The sequence below is a fragment of the Cherax quadricarinatus genome, chromosome 32 (assembly GCF_038502225.1).
Source record: "Cherax quadricarinatus isolate ZL_2023a chromosome 32, ASM3850222v1, whole genome shotgun sequence".
In the NCBI taxonomy this organism is placed as follows: Eukaryota; Metazoa; Arthropoda; class Malacostraca; order Decapoda; family Parastacidae; genus Cherax; species Cherax quadricarinatus.
In genome coordinates, this window is record NC_091323.1 from 24,255,681 (window position 1) to 24,274,004 (window position 18,324).

At 35.5% G+C, this 18,324-nt stretch overlaps 1 long non-coding RNA gene across 1 annotated transcript in view; it reads right to left on the minus strand.

The window, feature by feature from the left end:
• LOC138853510 (uncharacterized) overlaps positions 1–12,478 on the minus strand; it is a 211,779-nt gene extending 199,301 nt beyond the window's left edge. The window contains exons 1-2 of the long non-coding RNA XR_011392683.1: positions 12,341–12,478; positions 11,918–12,075 (exon numbers count right to left, since the gene is read on the minus strand). This is a non-coding gene — a long non-coding RNA (uncharacterized lncRNA). The remainder of the gene's footprint in view (positions 1–11,917; positions 12,076–12,340) is intronic.
• Positions 12,479–18,324: the final 5,846 nt, after the last annotated feature.

Below are 18,324 nucleotides of genomic sequence, written 5' to 3' on the forward strand. Positions count from 1 at the left end.
AGCCAAAATCCAATTTGAACTTTCATGTTTTTACTTTCTCCAAGCCGACACCAACAATTCTTACTCTTTCTGTCGTGTTAGAGATCACAAACATCCTATTGACTGGTCTTCTGCTAAAACTGTCTACCCTTCTAACTTTCACAGTCGCCGTATTGTTAAATCTTTTTTTATATACAACTTTCCTTATATGAATCTTAGTCCTAGCTTTGTCTCTGTAGATGCCTTCCTTTCCCATTACATTGTCAAATTATCCAAACTTCAGAACAAACGTGACTTATCCTGATTCTTTTTGTTTCTCCTCTTTCTACCTCTTCTCCTTTCCTTTTTCTTATTTTGGGTTTCCTTTCTTCTGCCTTTGGTGTTTAATCTTTACTTCCCCCCCCCCTCCCCTGTGTTTTTGGTCTTATCTCTTGTGGGCTCTTAGCTCTCCTGCATGGAGAACTAAGAGCCTGTGACTGACTCCACTACTACTTCCTTCCCCGCTACATTTGGCTCCTACCTTCTCTGTTGGCTCCTACTTTCTATTTCTTGCCCCACCAACCACTCCTACTTCACACTACCACTACTTCTACTTCCTCTACCAGTGTTACCCCTACCACTACTACTTCCAATACCTGCCTAGGCTACTTCTACTACTACTACTACTATTACTACTCCCATCTCTCTTGTCCCGTCCCTGTCAGCTTGCCTATATATACTGGCTCCTTTTCTCCTTTCTGTTAGTGTGACTTTGTAAAATGGTCCAAGTCGGACCAAAACGTCGTCGTAAGCTCCTCTGTCCTATGTGCGGGTTATTTTTGTGTATTGTTCCAGTCACGGTATTGCGCCTTTTTGTTCTTCACTTTCTTCATCACATGACAGTTTTCCGTACAGAGAAATCCATTATCCAGTTTTCACTTCATATACTCGAAGACTTTCATATACAGGCATTTGATTTTCTATTTTGCTTAAATTAGAGCTGTATGACCCTTATGGGAATAGCGTTTAGTTATGATTGTAATAATATTCTGCTTAAAATATCTGCATCATTAGCAAACATATTAACATATATGACTATTCCATTCGGTAAATCAATTGTGCTTTACAAATTAGAAACAATATTACAAAAAGATCACCCTGTCTCAAGGATGACATTTTTTTCTGTAATCACTGTTCTCCTTTGGCTTATGCAGAAATGCCACCCAATCTATAATAGGGTACCCTGGCTCCTATTTTACTAGTAACCAGGCATGGGTAATATAATTAACAGGTTGGATAACATTAATGATGTTGGGAAACGCAGACGAGAAGAGTTGCTGGCCAAGTACAGGATAGATATTGATCTAATTAAGTCAAGGGAAGGGATCCTGATTATATATAGCATTTTACCTAGAAGAGAAGTGACTAGTATATGGGGTGTCAAGGGCAACTGGTGTAAATTGTTGGCTAGAAAAGTACTGCATGGAACTTGCAGTATTGTGATAATTTCTATAGCAATTATATTTATGCAAGGGACGGGGTACATCTTTCTAGTGCAGACTCTGCGCTAAGTGATATCATTACCCAATTCAGTCGAAGAATTCAGTGATAATTTATGTACTGCTTTAAGCTGAGAGAAAACAGAGGTCCGAGTGTATGTGAGAAACAGGGACGGAAGGAGCAAGAATTGCCAAGGTATGTTAGGAAAACAGGATAAATAATTATACTAATAATAACAAAGGAATTGTTTGACAAACAGTGATACAGGCAAGATAGGAGAGGGAAAAACATCCACAATACGGATTATTCAGTAAACAGGGACATTCTAAAATTATTATTATTTTTATTTTTTTATTATCACACTGGCCGATTCCCACCAAGGCAGGGTGGCCCGAAAAAGAAAAACTTTCACCATCATTCACTCCATCACTGTCTTGCCAGAAGGGTGCTTTACACTACAGTTTTAAACTGCAACATTAACACCCCTCCTTCTAAAATTAAAGAAAAAAAAGATAAAAATCGCATTTAGCATCTTAGGTGGGGAGAACGGAAACAGGGAAGTGGACGACAGAAGGGAGAGAGGAGAGTAGGAATGGGAGAGGAGGCGACGGACAGGGAAAGAAGGTACAGAGCAGCAACAGGGATGGGGTGAGAGAAATGGTAGTGGTGGTGTGGAGGAAAGTGAACGGAGGAAAGGGGTTAAGGAAAGATTTGCAGGGAGTAGTAGTGAGCGTGAGCATTCAACTTCCGGTTGCAGACCGGACATATTATTCCACTTCCGGTCAACGGGAACTTAGACACAAAGAACTAATGACAGTAAAGATGATAACAGTGAAGATGAATCATGACAGTAAAGATGAGAGTGATAAGGGTAATGAGTAAAGATGAGTGATTATGATAACAGTGATAACTGAATATGAGTCATGATGGCAGCGAAGATGAAAGTGAAGTGATGGTCATGACATTGAATATGGTGATGCCAATGAAGGTGATGACGGTAAAGATGATGACAGTGAAGGCGATGAGTAAAGACAGCCGAAGATGACAGTGAAAATGATGATTGAAGATACTGATGGCGATGTCAACGAAGATAATAAGGGCAAGGGATGCTGAAGGTAATAAAATTGATGACACCGAAGATTTGGTGATGACAGTGATAAGGACGATGGCAATAATGATGACAATGATGTTGAAAATGATAAGCTTGATGATAGTAATAATAATTACTTATACAATGATATAATACTACTCTTTCAACGAGTACTATTTAAAACCCTTTAATATATTCCTTCCCATACTCATTAGTTTACATTCAGATTTAAAATTCTGTTTTCATTTATTTTATTAATCACCACAGAGATAAAAGCATAAATATGCTTGATAAAAACAGTCGGCAACTAATTATACTAATGGTTTTCACTTTCTATCACATAAACATTAAGATATCAGGCTAATTTTATTAACTTTCGCTTACATTAATTAAACTCTTATTAATAAGTAAACAGACAAAGTGTGTGTGGGTTTTAAGACATTTATTACTGAGACGTTTCGCCCACCCGCGACTTTATTAATCATTGGACTTATTTTAGAAACTGAAGCATCTTAAAATTCTGTGTGTATCTGTTGGTGTTAAGTCACCATTTTTACCTAAACTCTTACCAATGAGAATTGTGGAATATGTTTTTTTTTTCTACAGCTTCAGCTGTAGAAATGGCCTTTGAGAATTTGTCGGTCAGTAATGTGGGCCGAGATTACGGCGAATTTTTGCAGAAGTTTATGGCAACGCCTGAAAATGTTCAATAAACATGGAAATATCTGTAAGGTGTAGGGAAGAGCTTACCCCGGGGTGGTGGAGTTGGTGTCTTGTTATATTCTTAAAGTTATAATGCAGCTAAAAATTCAATACGTACGCACCTCTAAATCAAGTAAATCAACAAGAAGATCCCAGAAGGGGGTTCGAAATATACAAATCAATTCATCTCCTGAGTTTCTGTCTCCATGTGAGTTATTATTGAGCATGTACTATAGATACTGCTTAAGCAAAACATTAAAATGAGTAGCAACAACGCCAAACCTATCACATATATGGACAGTTGGCAACTCAGAGATAAATACAAACAGAGACGGGATGTATGAAATATGATAGCAAGGTAATGTGACAGTCTAGCAGGTGAGTTCAGCCAAGCCTGCTACTCGTATACAGTTAGCAGTCACGCCGAGCTGACGCTACTCCTCTTGCTGTCACTGTTAACGACTTAGGGGAACAGTGAGAGATGGTTCTCTGGCTTATTGCCAGAAACTTCGACTACTCAAACAACAAGGAACTCGAAAGCTCATCTCGGTATATTTGGTTTAAATTTCAATTTTCAGTGAGTAAATAGCATCTCATTGTTTTCCATATTCAAAACAAACGTATACCCCGAGAGGAATATATCTTTCAGCGTGTACACATTCATCCCTATTTCAAGATTACAGATGTTAATGTTTTAATGGGCTTTACCGTAATCCTTGAAATAGGGCTGAAAGTAATTTCTTAGTGTATACATGCTGATAGATCTATCACTCTCGGTGTGTATGCCCTATGTGTGTTTTGAATACAGAAGATAATGTGATGATATTTACTCACTGCAACCTGAAATTCATATCTCCATGAGTGTAACATTTTGAAGCAGTGACGGCTCCTGGCATTTTATACAGGAGGCTTAAGGGTGGCAGTCTGGTTCAAAGATGGAGGGCTGATGCAATTTTTTTCCCCCCTCCCCCTCCGATTGGCCAACCCGGGAACACAGAATCTGAATCTCAAACATATGCAAAACTAAATATCCCTAACCATTTTTTTTACCAAATACCTCCTGTTAATATTTACTTCATATATATATATATATATATATATATATATATATATATATATATATATATATATATATATATATATATATATATATATATATATATATATATATATATATATATATATATATATATATATATATATATATATATATATATATATATATATATATATATATATATATATATATATATATATATGGGATTTTTTGCGTTACACTTGAACAACGTAAAACAAGCACAAGCCAAATGAATGAGAAAAAAGAGAGGGTACTGAACCAACAATATTGGACCTTGAGTTTATGAGCCTCGGGGTCGGAAGGTCTCCTCGAAGAAGTAAAAGTAATTAAAACTCTATGGTCCACTAAGAATCCCATTCCCTAATCACTTTCTAACAAATGTTAATTTTAAATATGGATCAAGATTACTCTACTGGTCTGGTAATGTTATCAGTGCCCCAACTACAACCCTACTGCAATTTTTGGGGAGAGCCTCTCCCACCACCACAGCTATTCAGAATACTGATCTTGTCCCAACTGCTGCCAATGAGTTGAACATTCGTAATAAAAACAATAGCTTTCTCGAACTGGTTGTAGGCATAATGCAACTGGTGGCCGTTCCTAAATGTGTTGTAACAAATACGTTTTAGTTTCAACTTAAAGTTTTCTAATTTATCTGCAAGTATCTTAAACCCTGATACATATTTATATCGAACTTTCCCAGGTACAAATATGTGTTTATTCGACTTGGCTTCATGAATAAATAATTCTCTTCAAATTTATATGTTCCATGCATATAATGTATTCCGTTCAGGGAGTTAATAATTTTTCTCGTCAAAACCATGTATTCCATTTCTAACTTCCCTCACGTTTCATATTAATTGTACATACCTTCAATTTGACAAATAGGTTATATGCGAAAATTCTGTTGCAATCATCATTCTAAATGTAACTCGCATTCATTTGACTAATTAATACAACTATTACATTCACGTTCACACACTAAATGTCTTTTTTTTCCAAGTTGGATCTCTATTTTCTTCTCTCTCTCCTGCGATGTGTTTAATAAAACGCCTTTCAAAATCAACAAACGTCCATAAAATAGGCTTGGCACGCACACATACACACACTCTAAAGCTTTGGTGTGGATTCTCCCGATTCAGTGAGCAGTTTCCCTACATTCCGTGCATGCAATATTGGTCGTCAGGAGTGTTTTCAGACTGTCAGATATGCATTTGTGGCTCCGTTCCACACAAATGCTTTTGTAATCAACGCACACGTTCACACATTACGTGCTAGTTTACTGTGCACTAAACGTTCACATTGTGAACGTCTGAACACACACATCAGTCACAAGCAAGGATGCAGGAGCACCGTGTGTATATTCGTTCACTTTGTAGGGACACCACTGTTCACAGGAATCAGGCACTGTTTGTTCTACCGAAGGGACACCCTTGGTGTCCATCTCGGTAACTTGATCACGATCAAAGATGCCATTGTCACTGCCTTCAGTGACGAAGACGCAGACAAGCTAGTAGCCGCCACTGCCAACCAGACTCTCATGAGGAACCACTCTGATGATGTCCCTTCTTCCTCTCTTCGTGGCCATGTCTCTTTAAGAGACATGACCGCGAAGTCGCCAGCCTTTTTCCTGACGACCTCCCCAAATCTGTTAAAGAACAAAACTCCTGAGATAAATTCGAAGAAATCATCAAACAACCAAACCTACTACCACCCCTATCATCAATAGCAGGACTACAAAACGCCACGTCTGCTCCCTTGACACCTCAGTTTCAGAAAAGCAAGCCGCCAATCACTGTCATCTTAGTTGTTGAAGCCTTCGCCAGCCATTACCCACTAGTAAAAGAAGCCGTTATCGCTAGACTATAGAACAAAAATGCTGACGATCACGTCTCCGGACTTAAATGGAAAAATAGCTGCTTTTACATCACACCTTTAAATGGTTGCACCATGTACTCCAAAGAGCTATACAGATTATACAACAGTACAATAAAATTCGTCTGTGTCCTTCCCTATATCTCAATAAACCAAGTATACTTGATTTCGTTAAAAGACACATCAACGAGAACGACATCCCCTTGGATATACCACCTACCCACAGAAGCTTCATAAGACAAGAATGGATTCTCAACTAAGAATTTACCATGATTTTCCAGATCAACACTACTTCCTGCTGACATACCTTCCTGAGCTCCAGCACCTGCCTGTCATCACAGTCACAAGCTACATACTGCTATGCTTCCCTCGTCTCTTGCCATCGACAATCCACTACTAGATTAAGCCTTGGTACTGTTTCTTCTCCAGTGCTATTCTTCGTATGCCCCCACACTCCTGCTCTCTCCTTACCTGATACCACGTCTATCTGTCTTACTGTGAGCGGTAATACAAAATTGACTAAAGAGGTCACAAAAATGTCTATCAAACTCAGTGAGCAGATATGATATAGTTCTGGATATTATAGAACTGAGTTACTGCATTAAGTTGCAATGAAAACATATCGTTATGTATTTTATGTATTAACATGTATATAAAACTGAATCAAATTTAAACATTCAGGTCGAAGGTTCATCACTTTCCAAATACATTTTCGTCACTAACAGTACTTTCTATTTCTTTATTGTTTTGCATTCCTCTCATTCCACGTAAACAGTCTTCTGTTTACGTGTTTTCTTTCGTGTTATTGGTAACTTCTCACATCACATTTCTCTCTACCATTATGCTTATCCTTATTCTATACATTCGTCAGGTTTCATAAACATTCTTCACTACCAATACTGTATATACATTTCCTGTGTTTCATGTTCACATTCAAACCTAATGTACGAATTTTTCTTACCCGATATGCACATTTTTGTTTAAGGTTATATCAACATACTCCGTTTCCATGTTCATTTTGACCGAGTCTTACATTCTTACTCTCCTCATACCGTGTAAAAATGTTCCATTACAACATTTCCTCTCGGCCCCTTCTATTTTCTCTAATTGTGTGGGCACATTTCTCCTGTGGTCACTTTGGTTGCCTGTGGTGACCAGTGTTGAGTCAACTCCCATTCTTTCCCTATTATCCTCGCCATGCTTACCTCCGCCTCTCTTTATTGAACCTTACTTCCTCATCATTGTTTTTATTTCTTTAATACCTTATTTAGAGTTTACCTTTGCAGTTTAGGGCCTTAGGCTATGGCGTATAACACTAACGAAATTCTTACAATTTTGACTCACTCTCATTTTAATAATATTAGACTTGTATACTAAGAATATCACTTATTCCGTTTTGACAAAATAAACATGTTTTTCATTTTGCCTTTAATAAGCCTTAATTATATATATATATATATATATATATATATATATATATATATATATATATATATATATATATATATATATATATATATATATATATATACCTCCCTCTTTCTCTTTCTCTCTCTCTCTCTCTCTCTCTCTCTATATATATATATATATATATATATATATATATATATATATATATATATATATATATATATATATATATATATATATATATGTCGTGCCGAATATGTAAAACAGGTCAATTAGCAAGAACTCATTTAAAATTAAGTCCTTTCTGAAATTTTCTCTTATACGCTTAAAGATATATTTTTTTCATTAATGTTCATGTTAAAATTTTTAATTTTGCACCAAAAAAATCTTAGAAAACTTACCTAACCTTATTATAACAAGAGCAATTTATTTTAGCCTAACCCAACTAAATATATTTTAAATACGTTTACAGTAATTTAATACTAAACAAACACAATCAAATATATTTTTTTCGTTAGGTTCAGAATGATTTTGGCGAAATTATTGCATACACAAATTTTCACTTGTCTTATATGGCAAGATGAGCGTTGCTATTTAAGCCAAGATCGCAAGTTCTGCCTATTCGGCACGACATAAATATATATATATATATATATATATATATATATATATATATATATATATATATATATATACACATTCGCAATTAGATACCGGGATAACCTGAGGCGCTTGGAATTTATCTTAGAGCCTATTTGGGGAGAACTTGCAGTAAAAAAAAAATAAGCAATCATAAATTGTATTCTGTTGTGTTAAAGAATTGTTTTTTGTGGGAGCGCTAAACCCGTAGGAATCATACAGAATCAGATTCGAGCCAAGGAATGTGAGGCTAGCTGCAATTCTTTGGATGAAGAGCCGTTTACCGGTATCATATCATCTCCCTTGAAGGTTGTGTAAGAATAAAGAAAATAATTTTCAACATCAGTTGCCTATCTGACCAGGCAAGCAAGTATGAAGCCTGGTCTAAGCCCAGGCCGCCAGAGCTATGATCCTGAACTATGACCAGGTAGGTAAGGGTCCCTGACTGGAGGATCAAAAAAGTCAAGAAAATCAGTTGATAGCAGCTTAGCCTCGCTACCGCAGACTTGGTACAAAGAAGTCAGGTCTGGAATTTCGGAGCTTTTGCCACCTCGGGAACAAAGGACAGCGTATACTGTAAGAAAACCACTTCCGTTGACACAAAGCCGGAGTAACAAACGCCTCTTCCCAGCTTACAGGAGACAAGTCTAGTCTTATATGTATTAGTCTAGGTGTCTAGGTCCTAAGCTGCATCTGTTAGCCTGATCATGTTCAAAGGATATAAGTGAGATTACATACAGATTCCACATAGAAAGGTTAAATTTGACTAATCTGGGCTAGTTAGGTTTTCATACTATGGTTAGTTTATAGAAACCCTCTATGTAACCGTCCTCTTGGCGAGAGGATTCAAAACTAACAGTAGACTGGCCAACCTCTTTCAAGTAGGAAAGTGACACATTGTTTTTTAAGTTACGAAAGAGTTATCATGAGTATCTTATATATATCATTACTTTGCCAATTACTTTCTAACCCATTCTGAGTTAAGCCATTTCTAATATGTACGCACCAATCGAGGCTTGAAAATAATCATGAGAAATACACAATTAATATAAAAAAATCTACGTCAATTTAAATTCTTGACAACTGTAAGCATTTTGTACATGCAATGTATAAAATGTTTACAGTTATCCTCATATTATTGCATTATAAATTAATACTGTACTTTAAAATTACTGTATAATATTATGGTAGACAGAAAATAAAAATGTTACCATGAGACCAGGCAACATATGACAACAGGCCAACTACAACCAAATAGGATGCAGAGTATTAAAATAAATTACGTACTTAAAAATCTTACCATGGAACCAGACAAGTACTGCATTCAAAATTATATGCTTCATTATATTTTTGATGGAATGTGCTGGGAAACTAAGCTAGAAACTTTGCTTTTCGAAATGACAGTTTTTGAGCTAATAATTTAACACAAGTGTTAAGAAAAACTTTATGAGCTAAAGCCTCTCTCTCTCTCTCTCTCTCTCTCTCTCTCTCTCTCTCTCTCTCTCTCTCTCTCTCTCTCTCTCTCTCTCTCTCTCTAACAAATGTTATTAAAACACTGAAAAAAGTTAATGAGAAGTGTATAAAACATACGGAAAGCAAAAATCTGCTGTTGATAAAAACTTCGGTTTCAATTCAGTAAAAATACTTTCTACTGATTCATGATGATAATAACATAAAGCATACAGGAATTAATGGTACAGTCAGACTGCATATATACTTTGATTAAAGCATATATGACATACTTCCTCACAAAAGAATAATCTTAAAACTATAATATTTTCTGACTGAAAAAAAAAATGTAAATAGTGGGGAGGGGGCGAATTTTCAGGTTTCGAAAAAATATTTATAGTTGAAGCTATTGAAGCCTAACCACGGATCATTGTGCTGAGGGTGAAATACAGATAGGCTGTGATCTTTCCGCAAATGTATTTTGTACTTTTTCTTAAAACCTAATCACAAATTCCTTATTAACTGTGTTGCAATTAATATTATTTTCGTCTGTTCCTCACATTTCTTGCATAACTATTTACTGTTTTATAATTTAAGCAGTCTTACTACAAAGTAGTCGAAAAGTATGTACAACGACTATTTATGTGGCAATCAGTGTGGGTTTATACAACATACAGAAAAAAGATCAGGAATAAAACTATTATTTTTCATTTTATAACTAAATCGCAATTATTTATTATAAAGAATATTTTTAAAATTAGTTTATTTATATTTGAAAATGACAATATTAGTTCATATATTGTACTTCGTTGTGCATAACTGAAACAATGAGCGATGACACAAAGCCTGGTGAAAATACGGTACAATTTTAATTTTAAAATTCCGCGAAGTGCTACGAGCTGTGCCCTAGCCAGTTTCCGGCTTGGTATGGCAACAGTATCTCTGATACACGTGTAACATCTAAATGCCAACCATCCTTTTAATGAAAAAAGATGCTTTTCTTGCTTCTTTATCAGTTTGTGAAACGCACTACGAAGAAATTAAATAACGATTGTTTTACAAGCTCAGGCAGCTTTAATCCTTCTCTCTCTCTCTCTCTCTTATATATATATATATATATATATATATATATATATATATATATATATATATATATATATATATATATATATATATATATATATATATATATATATATATATATATATATATATATATATTATATATATATATTATATATATATATATATATATATATATATATATATATATATATATATATATATATTATATATATATATATATATATATATATATTATATATATATATTATATATATATATATATATATATATATATATATATATATATATATATATATATATATATATATATATGTATACACTCAACGTACTGGCCGTCTCCCACCGAGGCAGGGTAACCTTTAAAAAGAAAAACCGAAAGTTTTTCTTTTTTAAATTTAGTAATTTATACAGAAGGGGGTTACTAGCCCCTTGCTCCTGGCATTTTAGTCGCCTCTTACGACACGCATGGCTTACGGAGAAAGAATTCTTTTCCACTTCCCCATGGAGATAAGAGGAAATAAAAAAGAACAAGAATTAATAAGATAATTGAAGAACCCCAGATAGGTGTGTATATAAATATGAATGTACATTCATGTGTAGTGTGATTTACGTGTAAGTAGAAATAGTAAGATATAACTGTTATACCGCGTGTTTATGAAACAGGAAAGACACTAGCAGTCCTACCATCACGTAAAACAATTATAGGTTTCCGTTTCACACTCGGCAGGACGAGGGCGTTTGGCTTAAAAATCACAGGTCATTTTTGCCGAATAAGCAGCCAAATTTGTTTATGCAATAAATGTGCCAAAATCATATATATATATATATATATATATATATATATATATATATATATATATATATATATATATATATATATTCTTTATTTTTTACCACATGGTCACACAGGGATCTAGTGGGTTCCTAAGACCCCGAATGTTATCCACTAAGAACGAACAAGTTCACTGAAATTATAAACCAACGAGCCCATGTGCAAACGTCAAACAGATTCAATGAAATCATAACCAACGATCGAAATTACGTTCAAATAATGTCGTTAGAATATGGCTCAAAGTACGGCCCGACTGAGTCATGACCTTCAAGAAACCTTTGCTATCATGTAACACTTACCAGGCGTGACGAGCATCAGTTTCCAAGAAGCGATGGTCACAGAGCAGCTTCCTGGACCACCTGCAGTTTTAACTCACCAGGACTTATCCTCGCCAGTGTCTTCTCTCTCTTACACGTTATTCAACTTCATTTTTACTCCACGTCCTCTTATTTCAAGTCTGAAAATTTTGATTTGTCAAGTTTTAAAGTTTACTTACATTTAAGGCATTTCATTATATTCAATGGGAAGCGGTACACCCGTAGGGACCGTACAGCGCCTGGCAAACAGGGAGGTAATCAGGTCAGAATCAAGAGGGAAGCTCCAATTCCTCGGATCAAGAGCCCTCCAGCCTCAAAATACCTCCCTCATGTAAACAATTTCTGGAGACGTTAAAAACACAATAATTTCGCAATAAACCAGTAATAATGAAGATGTATACATACCACTTTGAAGCAGGACAATAACTTGAGTTCTGCTAACAGTTTGTTACAATTTATCGGGTATTGTAACGTCAGAATTGATATAAAAAAAAAAAAAACTTCACCAACAAGACAACACTGGAGATGGCGACGAGTCGTGCGCAACACTAACGTCGACTTCTTCTAAAAAAACAATAACCACATTTTATTTTAATTAATAATTAAGGAAAATGACTACATACTTTTTTTTACTTTATAAATATTCTGAGATGTGTTTATTTGAGAAAACAATCGGAAATATATTTCACCTTCCAGACACTTGTGTATAATACAGTAGCATACGTCTTTATAATATTGAATTTGAGCCAGAAACTTGTTTTATACAGGGATACAAAATTTATAAAATCTTTCTCTCCGTAATGAATGGCCAAATTTAAAAAAAAAGCAAGGTAAGTGTTAGAGAGTCGACTTTTCAAATTTCTGCAGTTTTGGCGCGATCTAGGACAGCAGACTGTCTACCTTATTTTATCCATTCTTGACAAACAATGATACTGCAATTATATTATTATTATTATTATTATTATTATTATTATTATTATTATTATTATTATTATTATTATTATTATCATTATCATTTATTATTTGGTTAATTTAGTTGAACACCTATCGTTTACACGAGAGTTCATTCAGGCTGCACATTACACCTCCATCAACATTCAAGAATACTTTAATCCATAAACTAGAAACTAAACTGAAATCTCAGCGTATATACAGACACACATCTCTCAGTGAATATATTCTTCCTCCTTCTATTATTATTATTATTATTATTATTATTATTATTATTATTATTATTATTATTATTATTATTATTATTAATATCAGTTCTACAGTGCTTGAGAGTTCTGCACCAATTATTTCCTACAAGGATGACGGGATGGGTATTATCCGTCACATGTTAGACGCTATCCATTCTTATAGAGAACTGTTGGTGTTGTGTACAGTAAAATTCATATTTAAACCTAGCAAGGTACCAGATATTGAAGAATAAGGAGAAGAGGTGACCTTGTTAGTGAGGAAGATGGAGTGCTTCGAGGAGCTGAGTGCGATACACAGTCATGAGAACCAAAAGTATATAGCAGGAAGAATCACGGTCAGGGGACCTACAGTAACTACGGGTAAGTAGTAATATTCTATAACTTACTATCAAACAGTAGGAGAGCGAAAGGAAGAATATGTAGACAACACATGCTAAAAAGTCATGGAGAATGTGGCAAGGAGAGCCCAGCGGCTCAAAGCAAACGTACACATAAGGAGACAGACAGAGAAATTGATAACTACGTAGAGGACCAGACACGCGGAAAGATAACCTGATGGAGATAGTGATAGAAAACTTAATGTAGCAGCATGTAAAGGATGTGACGAGACAGAGGGAGAGGAGGGGGTTTGAAGAAGCAAGATTCTCCTCCACTATAACCACTCTCCGCTTCTTTTCCTAACTCCATCATGTTCCCCTCCACCTAATTACCACCTGTCTCCTTCCCTCCGTATCCACCTTCCGCTCTTCCTCATCAACATTAATTATTTCTCACAGTCATTATCTGTCTCCCTTTCCTATTTCTCCTCCTCTTTATCCTCTATCTTAACCCTTACTTAAGGGCTGTACCTTGATGCTGTTGAAAGGCTCTTGATCTGATGAATTAGTTACCTACTGCTTCTGTGGATAAAATCTGATTACTTCCCATTCCCCAGGCGCTGCATGACCACTACGAGTTTAGATCTTCCCATGACTGTAATAATAATAATAATCCCCTCCTCTTCCCTGCCTATTATTACTATTATTTATCACCTTTCCTCTCACCACTACCATCTATCAGCCACTTTCATACAGATTCTAGTATCATCTACAAAGGATGATACAATACTATGATTGATGTCACTGTGTCAGAAATGTTGTGTCAATGTTGTAGCAAGTGATTTCACCTCGTTTACTGTTACTCTTTGGTTTCTGTTTGTGAGAAAGTTAAAAGTTCATCTGTCCTTTCCACCCTTCCCAGTTATTCAATTTGAACACACTTTGTGTACAATTATCCAGTGGTCGCACTTATCAAAGGATTTTGCTAAGTCAGTGTATACTACATTTGCATTTCGTGTCTTCAAAAGCATCCAAGACCATGTTGTATGGTCCAGGAGACAGGAGCGACTTGTTCTGAACCCATATTGACTTGGATTATGCAACTGCTGCGATTCCAGGAGTGCAATTGCCGTGATTCTTTGTTTAGAAATGGTAAATTCCTTCCAGTTCTGAAGTCTTCCAGCTCAGGCTGTAAAATTTCATTACCTTATATCAGAAAATTATCCTGTGGGACGGAATATATCAAAGAAACATCTCTCTGTTCTTCCCACTCTGTAACTTCATATAGAATAAAGTAGTCGCTCACTACAGGTGTATTTTTGTTTGCGAAATAAAAAACAGCTGCTGCTCACTTAACCCGTCCGTACACCGTAGATGAAAAACGTATTGTTTTTAACTCATTTTGAAGATGCCACCCCAAGGCCATAATATTAGATCTTCATAAACGGACGTCGTGTAATGCGTAACAAAATGAATGGTGTAAAGTGCAAATGTGTTGGTACAATACATGCGCTGGTGTCAGAGCTCATGCGTCTCAATACAGTAGGCCAGGCCCTGAGCTCTGCATTGTATTTCTAGCGTCTCGTCATGGGATATTCCCCCTACTCACACCACAACCCTTCCAGCCATATACCAATCTTATTAATTCTTAATTTTAACTTAATGAGACTTTTACGTCACATTAAAGGTTGCTTGTGTGACAGTGAAAATTAGGTCATACAGTTTCATACAAGCGCAACAATTTCCAATTTGTACTCAAGTTGGTGATGGCCGAGTCTAAACATGTGTGATGCAGCGTCGGCGCGCTTACTAATGATTTTGATGGATCATTTACAACTCTTTTAGTATAAAGTATGTGATCCTTTTATCTACGTGGATTGTGAGTGTGACTGTCTCTAGGTGAGCGGCTGTGTGTGTGTGTGTGTGTGTGTGTGTGTGTGTGTGTGTGTGTGTGTGTGTGCGTACTACTTTTTATGATATGAACCTTGGGTTATACCATAAATGATACCGATAAATTGGTTTAAGAAGACAGGTTAACCAAACACTTGCGTTTTTTATGTCTATGTGACACACCTCACTTCCATCATATATACATATATATCTATCTATCTATCTATATATATATATATATATATATATATATATATATATATATATATATATATATATATATATATATATATATATATATATGCAATAAGATAACAGTAAACAGGTGATTTCAGAATATGCAAAACAACGACTGTGAAAGAATAGTGAAATTCCAAGCGCTTTCGTGACTGCTCACATTATCAAGGAACAACTGATTGTTCCTTGATAATGTGAGTAGTCACGAAAACGCTTGGAATTTCACTATTCTTTCACAGTGGTTGTTTTGCATATTCTAAAATCACCTGTTTACTGTGATGTACTAGGATGTTTTCTAATGAAAATATCCTAGTATTTGCTTACGTGTCTTCTTAAACCAGTACTTTTTATGTCATGGCCAACAAGTGAGAAAGTTTGTGGTATTGTCTGTTTCTGAGAAGTTTTTCGTGTGTAGAGTCCAGGACTTCTAGATGAAGAGGACAGAGTCATTTTATTAGCCAATTTATTAAATTTAAGAGAGAATTTAAAAAGGAATAGGGAGAGAGAAAAGAGAATATAAAATTAAGGTTGCGAAGGAATCAAAGATCAACCCATAGATATATAGGCATAAAATTGAGGGGAAATATAAGCCCACTTAAATATAACTTAAGTCAGCTTACTATTAGCAACAAATAAATATGTGCCATTTTTAATACTCATTTCCTCTGTTTACACAAGAAGATGAAGGGAAAGTCTTGAGGTCAGTAATCATATAGGTCAGGACGAGAATAAATTATGAGGAATTAAAATCAATAGTGACATGATCTTCAGCTTGATGGATTGAAACCAAACAACTCACCCGGCCCTGACGAGCTGTTGTCAAGGGTTCTAAGGAATGTCAGGAGGAACTACAAACAGGTATCGTACCAGATTAGTGGAAAATGGCAAATGTAATGTCCATTTACAAGGCGGGAGATTGGTCTTTAGCTTCAAATTATAGACCAATCAGCCTAATTCAATTGTTGGGAAAGTTGATGAGGTAAATAACTGTGGACGCCATTCGAATCCTCCATGAGAAATAAAGTTTTATTAAATAGTCTCAACACGGTTTTACAAAGGGACGTTCCTGCCTTATAAAGTTACTAACCTTTTTTCACTAAGGTATCTGAGGCAGTAGACCAAGGTAAAGAATATAATACTGTGTACACGAATTTTTTTAATCCTTTGATAGAGTCTGAGTCCCACACAGGAGACTGATGAAAAAATAGTAGCATATGGTACAGGAGGAGAAATTATCTCCTTTGTTGAGTCATGGCTGACCGATAGGCAACAGAGTGTGAATAAATGGAGAGAAAGCGGGATGGAGACCAGTTACAAGTGGTGCCACAGGGGCCAGTATTGAGACCTTTGTTGCTCATAATCTACATAAACTCCATAAATGAGGGAATAACTAAATTTGCTGATGACACTAAAATAGGCTGTCAGATAATTTTTTTATGACACTGAAAAGCTACAGGATGACCTGAATAGCTTGACGTTGGAGAAATGGTAAATGTAGTTCAATGTGGACATGTAAAGTTCTAATACTAGGAAAAGAAAATAACTATGGTACTTACAAACTAAATAATGTAGAGCTTAGACTGAATGCGAAAAAAGATTTAGAAGTTCTGGTTAGCAGAAATTTAAAGCTAAGAGTGCATGTGTTCGCAATGAGGCTAAAAGTATTCTTGGCAGTGATCAAGTAATTTCTAGCACACCGGAGTTAGCTTTCCACATCATTCAAAAATAAAGGATCAAATTATTTCTAGAATTATATTTTTTTTAAAAAATGCCTAGGCATACGATTATCCAATCATGCAACTACTAAAAAGCTACAATGTGCACAGTGCACAATGTTGTGTTTTACACTCAGGCTTTCCAGGCTGAGGCTTTTATCCTGCCTCAGCTCATTTTTAAATATACTCCTATCTAAGGTATACTATTATCCCTAAGAATGTCACCAAAGACAATTGAATAACAACCGGGTATCTAATCGCTCTTAGAAGAACGGGCAGAAGGGGTTGACTTGCTAATCCGTCTCGCCCTGCTTAGAAATTGGATTCAGAATCTTTTTCATTATTACCATCAAATTTCCTCGTATATTTTGTGTACCGATTAATGTACGTGATCATTCGCGTAGCAAGATGACCTTGACTTGGCAACCATTGCCAGCACACTGGCTCTTCCTAGCTAGGTGATCCCGGGTGTCATACTCAGCCGACGTCTGGGTAATCACTTGATATTTATTTATGGTCACAAAATCTAAAACAATTAACAAATTCAAAATTATATAAAATAAACACCAGAAAGACTAAGTTTCAAGACTGAATGCAATAAATGCAAATGTTTAAAGGAAATTATTGAAACAGATATGCACTTACAAAAACCAGATCGTCGAGCATAGCACAATACATAGCCAAGCCTCGATCCACCAGTTTTTGGCCACAGTTTTCAGTAACCTTCACCTTGATCTTCGACCGATTTCCCCTCAGACTTTAATTCCTTCCTTCTTAGACGGTGTTTACTTAAATTTCATATGAAAGTGTGTAGTATTTATAAATGAAATAGCGCTAATAATCAAACAAATACATATACAAAGCAAAGTACTTTGTGAATTGAATATCGCCGGGAAAGGTGGAAAGACATCCTTAGATCAACAGAAGGTGAATATACATCGAGTAACACAACCCACAAAGTGTTAAATAACTTACCAAGTGAATGTGGCTGGCGGCAGTATTTTTCCGTTGCCTTTCTTCACTTCTTTCTC